At 40.3% G+C, this 6,117-nt stretch overlaps 1 long non-coding RNA gene across 1 annotated transcript; it reads left to right on the forward strand.

Annotated features, from left to right (window-relative positions):
- The first annotated feature begins 1,878 nt into the window (after positions 1-1,878).
- LOC145876011 (uncharacterized) lies at positions 1,879-3,324 on the forward strand. The gene is made up of 2 exons (XR_014391397.1): positions 1,879-2,079; positions 2,818-3,324. It is a non-coding gene; the product is annotated as an uncharacterized LOC145876011 (long non-coding RNA).
- The last annotated feature ends 2,793 nt before the right edge of the window (positions 3,325-6,117 follow it).

A 6,117-nucleotide genomic window follows, 5' to 3' on the forward strand; every position in this document is an offset into this window, starting at 1 on the left:
AACCAATCCCTTTTACAGTCACACCAACATGATGTATATGATACTTTATCAGTGTTTACAGTCACACCAACATGATGTATATGATACTTTATCAGTGTTTACAGTCACACCAACATGATGTATATGATACTTTATCAGTGTTTACAGTCACACCAACATGATGTATATGATACTTTATCAGTGTTTACAGTCACACCAACATGATGTATATGATACTTTATCAGTGTTTACAGTCACACCAACATGATGTTTATGATACTTTATCAGTGTTTACAGTCACACCAACATGATGTATATGATACTTTATCAGTGTTTACAGTCACACCAACATGATGTATATGATACTTTATCAGTGTTTACAGTCACACCAACATGATGTATATGATACTTTATCAGTGTTTACAGTCACACCAACATGATGTATATGATACTTTATCAGTGTTTACAGTCATACCAACATGTTTATGATACTTTATCAGTGTTTACAGTCATACCAACAAGATGTATATGATACTTTATCAGTGTTTACAGTCACACCAACATGATGTATATGATACTTTATCAGTGTTTACAGTCACACCAACATGATGTTTATGATACTTTATCAGTGTTTACAGTCATACCATGAAATGATGTTTATGATACTTTATCAGTGTTTACAGTCACACCAACATGATGTATATGATACTTTATCAGTGTTTACAGTCACACCAACATGATGTATATGATACTTTATCAGTGTTTACAGTCATACCAACATGATGTTTATGATACTTTATCAGTGTTTACAGTCACACCAACATGATGTATATGATACTTTATCAGTGTTTACAGTCACACCAACATGTCTATTATACTTTATCAGTGTTTACAGTCACACCAACATGATGTTTATGATACTTTATCAGTGTTTACAGTCACACCAACATGATGTTTATGATACTTTATCAGTGTTTACAGTCATACCATGAAATGATCAGTTAACCTCTAGACTAGAAACACAGACAAATCACTTCAGGATGAAGTCCAATAGATGTCGCTGTTGCACAGTAGTAGTGGGGGGGAACAGGAAGTTCCGGTAGGCGCACACCATTCTTTAGAATAAGGAAAACGCAAGAACTGTGCTGTCCTTTTCTCTTTATTACTACAGTCTGAGGTAGGTAACGTCAACAGTGAGGACAATCCCAGCCTGTCTCTCTCCTTCCACACTGAGTCCAAACCTACAGTCACTGGGTCCTGATTGTGACAGTGGAGCCCAGTTTGCACTGCAGGATCCAGAGATGGAATCAGTGAAGCTGGAAGACTGCAGTCAAACACTGGAGCTGAATGTCAACATTAAAGAAGAAGAGGAGGAGGAGATTGTCTCAACATGGTCTCCATTCTCTACATCCAGAGAGCAACAGCAGGAAGATCACAGAGCTAAGAGGTCTCACCACTGCCCACATTGTGAGGAGATTTTCCCAATTCTATCAAAGCTAAAAATACACCTTAAAACACACACTGGAGAGAATCTGTATCCCTGTAATGACTGTGGAAAGAGATTCACAACATCAAGGTCTCTGACAGTTCATCAGAGAATACACACAGGAGAGAAGCCTTACTCCTGCTCTGATTGTGTAAAATGCTTCACAACATCAACTGACCTAAAAGTTCACCAGAGAACACACACGGGAGAGAAGCCTTACTCCTGCTCTGACTGTGGAAAGAGTTTCTCTCGACAGGGAAACTTAAAAAGACATGAACGTATACACACAGGAGAGAAGCCTTACTCCTGCTCTGACTGTGGATAGAGTTTCTCTCGACAGGGAAACTTAAAAAGACATGAACGTATACACACAGGAGAGAAGCCTTACTCCTGCTCTGACTGTGGATAGAGTTTCTCTCGACAGGGAAACTTAAAAACACATGCACGTATACACACAGGAGAGAAGCCTTACTCCTGCTCTGATTGTGTAAAATGCTTTACAACATCAACTGACCTAAAAGTTCACCAGAGAACACACACGGGAGAGAAGCCTTACTCCTGCTCTGACTGTGGAAAGAGTTTCTCTCGACTGGCCCAGTTAAAAAGACACCAAGGTATACATAAAGGAGAGAAGCATTATCACTGATCTGACTGTAGATTTAGTTTTTTATCAACAGCTGAGCTAAAAGGGTCATCAGAGAACACACAGAGGAGAGAAGCCTTACTTCTTCTCTAAATGTGGCAAGAGTTTCTCCCGATTGGGAAATGTAAAAACACACCAACGGATACACACTTGAGAGAAGCCTTACAGATTGGTGTCTTTTTTAAATGGCCCAATGTATACATAAAGGAGAGAAGTCTCATCAGTTTTCTCAGACCAGCTAAGATGAGTCACTCCACTTAATTCTCATCCCATAAAATAATTGTCATCTTTGAATTGGATCAGATGAAGACAGCGTAGAACACTCTATTGTAATCCTGTTGGTTCTCACTGTGAGAACCCTGCAGAAAAAAGGGAGCATTCTAGAATGTTAGTCTCTCTTCTCTTTACTGATCAGCACCTTGTTGATATTGACATCTTGGATTTGCAATGATGGTTGAATATCCTCTGTGAGGCGTCTCACAATGGAGTCTGATGGTTGACTGGGTGGTACTGCTTCCCTCTGCAGTTTTCTGTGGGAATGAGCTTGTAGACACAACATATACTGAGTGTACAAAACATTAAGGACACCTGCTCTTTCCATAACATAGACTGTTTCTGTACAGCACTTGGTGACATCGGCTGATGTAAAAAGGGCTTTAGAAATACATTTGATGATTTGATTGGTCTCCTGTACTATGTTTGCCACCAGCTCCTCTGTCAGAAACAACTTGAAGCACTCTGCCTCAGATGGAAATGGACTCCAGACTGGGACTCATCAAAACAAACAGCAGGGCCAGGAGGGGTGAAATGACTGGCGGCCTTCCAGCTACCACAGAACTCCTGTACTTCATCCACTGTCGGTCTCCCTCCATCACCACCAGCATCTTCAAAGGGACCTGGTACTTGGTCAGTGGACAAGGGAACCTCAGATTCAGGGTTCTCAATGGCTACAAGGTTGGGGGGGGGGGGGGGCAGCTCCTCACTGTCAGAATCTGATTCCTGACTTTCATACTCAGACTCATTGTCAGAATTTTAACAAAAATCTCCATAATTTCCACATTTGTGAGTTGTCTCCTTTTGAAAGACATTGCTAATGCTACAGCTTAGCTCACTAGCTACATACATAAACAACAACACTGAATGGCTCAGAGTGAGAGGGGACGTGATTGACTGCCGGCATGCGTCACTTGTATCAATAAATCACCATCAGAAAATGTTTTGTGAGGTAATTATTTGTGTATTTACTGTTTTATTCACATGTTTTCAATTCTGGGTGACAAATCATGCATTCCGATTCTTGCATAGATTGTAATGGGCACATATTATGTGTGTAAAATACTTATTTGAAGGTTATACTGATTATGATGAGCTAAGCTAATTCCAGCTATGTGTATGGAGCCATGTTTGTTGACATACAATGCATTCTGGGTTTCACGTAATCATCCGTTTGACCAAAGATGTTATAACAAAATGAGGTGAGTAAGAGTTCACTCATTTTTTGAGGACTTCCGGAAATGAATGGTGGGATGTGAACGACGGTAGATGACACACCCCTTCAACACTATAAACAGACCGAACTCATCTTGTCTTTTATTATCTTCGGTTTCTGTGAGGGGAAAAATGCATGGCTGCGCGCTGAAACTAATCGTCGGATTACTGTCGATTTCTAGAAAGTGTTTTACCTAATTATTTCGATCAATGGTGAGCTCACCCCGTGATGTGATTAATTAGACATAGTAATTGCAATTAGCTAATTCATATTGTAGTTTACGTCAGCCGAGAGTTAGAAAATATGACTGCTTGTGTTGGGTCAATCTTTCTTCAGTTAGCGCTACGACAAATGTAGCCTACATTTTTTCCGGTTAGGATGATTGTGTTGTGATATATATATATATATACTTCTGTGAATATCTGAACCATTTGCATCCAAAAATAAACTGCTCACATTCTGGAGATAAACTTTGTAAGGACTGTGTGTGTGTTTTTATGTAAATAGTTTCTGAAAAAAGTGTGTCCAGCTCAAACGCTGATTGTTGCGTCATTGGAAACTGTCCGTTCTAAACGAGTGTTCTAAATGAGTGTTCTAAAGAGTGTTCTAAACGAGGGTTCTAAACGAGGGTTGTAAATGAGGGTTCTAAAGAGCGTTCTAAATGAGTGTTCTCAATGAGCGTTGTAAATGAGCGTTCTAAATGAGTGTTCTAAAGAGCGTTCTAAATGAGTGTTCTAAATGAGTGTTCTAAATGAGCGTTCTAAATGAGTGTTGTAAATGAGTGTTCTAACTGAGTGTTCTAAATGAGCGTTCTAAATGAGGGTTCTAAAGAGCATTCTAAATGAGCGTTGTAAATGAGTGTTCTAAATGAGTGTTCTAAAATAGGGTTCTAAAAGAGGGTTCTAAAAGAGCGTTCTAAAAGAGCGTTCTAAACGAGGGTTCGTAATGAGGGTTCTAAATGTGTGTTCTAAATGAGTGTTCTAATGAGCGTTCTAAACGAGGGTTCTAAATGAGGGTTCTAAATGAGGGTTTTAAAATAGCGTTCTAAATGAGGGTTCTAAAAGAGCGTTCTAAACGAGCGTTCTAAACGAGTGTTCTAAACGAGTGTTCTAAATGAGTGTTCGTAATGAGGGTTCTAAATGTGTGTTCTAAATGAGGGTTCTAATGAGTGTTCTAAATGAGGGTTCTAAATGAGGGTTTTAAAATAGCGTTCTAAATGAGGGTTCTAAATGAGGGTTCTAAATGAGTGGTCTAAAGAGCGTTCTAAAAGAGTGTTCTAAAAGAGTGTTCTAAAGAGCGTTCTAAATGAGGGTTCTAAATGAGGGTTCTAAATGAGGGTTCTAAATGAGCGTTCTAAATGAGGGTTCTAAAAGAGGGTTCTAAAGAAGCGTTCTAAAAGAGCGTTCTAAAAGAGTGTTCTAAAAGAGCGTTCTAAATTAGTGTTCGTAATGAGGGTTCTAACTGTGTGTTCTAAATGAGTGTTGTTAATGAGCGTTCTAAATGAGTGTTCTAAATGAGTGTTGTAAAAGAGCGTTCTAAATGAGGGTTCTAAATGAGCGCTGTAAATGAGTGTTGTAAATGAGCGTTCTAAATGAGCGTTCTAAATGAGCGTTCTAAATGAGCGTTCTAAAGAGCGTTCTAAATGAGTGTTAGGCTATATAGTGCACTGTGTTTGACCAAGGTCCACAGTTAATTGTAGTGCACAATTCAGTGTTCTAATCACACAGCGCTTCAGGAACCACTGTAGAACGATCACACCCTGTGTGACAGGCAGACAGGTTAGGGTTAGGAGGTGTTACTAGACAGACAGACAGTCAGGTTAGGAGGTGTCACTAGACAGACAGACAGACAGATAGACAGACAGACAGGTTAGAGTTAGGAGGTGTTACTAGACAGACAGACAGACAGACAGGTTAGGGTTAGGAGGTGTTACTGTACAGACAGACAGGTTAGGGTTAGGAGGTGTTACTGTACAGACAGACAGACAGACAGACAGACAGACAGGTTAGGGTTAGGAGGTGTTACTAGACAGACAGACAGACAGACAGGTTAGAGTTAGGAGGTGTTACTGAACAGACAGACAGACAGGTTAGGAGGTGTTACTATACAGACAGACAGACAGGCAGGCAGACAGACAGGTTAGAGTTAGGAGGTGTTAATGTACAGACAGACAGACAGGTTAGGAGGTGTTACTATACAGACAGACAGACAGACAGACAGACAGGTTAGGGTTAGGAGGTGTTACTGAACAGACAGACAGACAGGTTAGGAGGTGTTACTATACAGACAGACAGACAGACAGACAGACAGACAGGCAGACAGACAGGTTAGAGTTAGGAGGTGTTACTGTACAGACAGACAGACAGGTTAGGGTTAGGAGGTGTTACTGTACAGACAGACAGACAGGTTAGGGTTAGGAGGTGTTACTATACAGACAGACAGGCAGGCAGACAGACAGGTTAGAGTTAGGAGGTGTTACTGTACAGACAGAGAGACAGACAGACAGGTTAGAGTTAGTAG

This window comes from Salmo salar, unplaced genomic scaffold, assembly GCF_965601325.2.
Source record: "Salmo salar unplaced genomic scaffold, fSalSal1 ptg000424l, whole genome shotgun sequence".
NCBI classification, from domain to species: domain Eukaryota; kingdom Metazoa; phylum Chordata; class Actinopteri; order Salmoniformes; family Salmonidae; genus Salmo; species Salmo salar.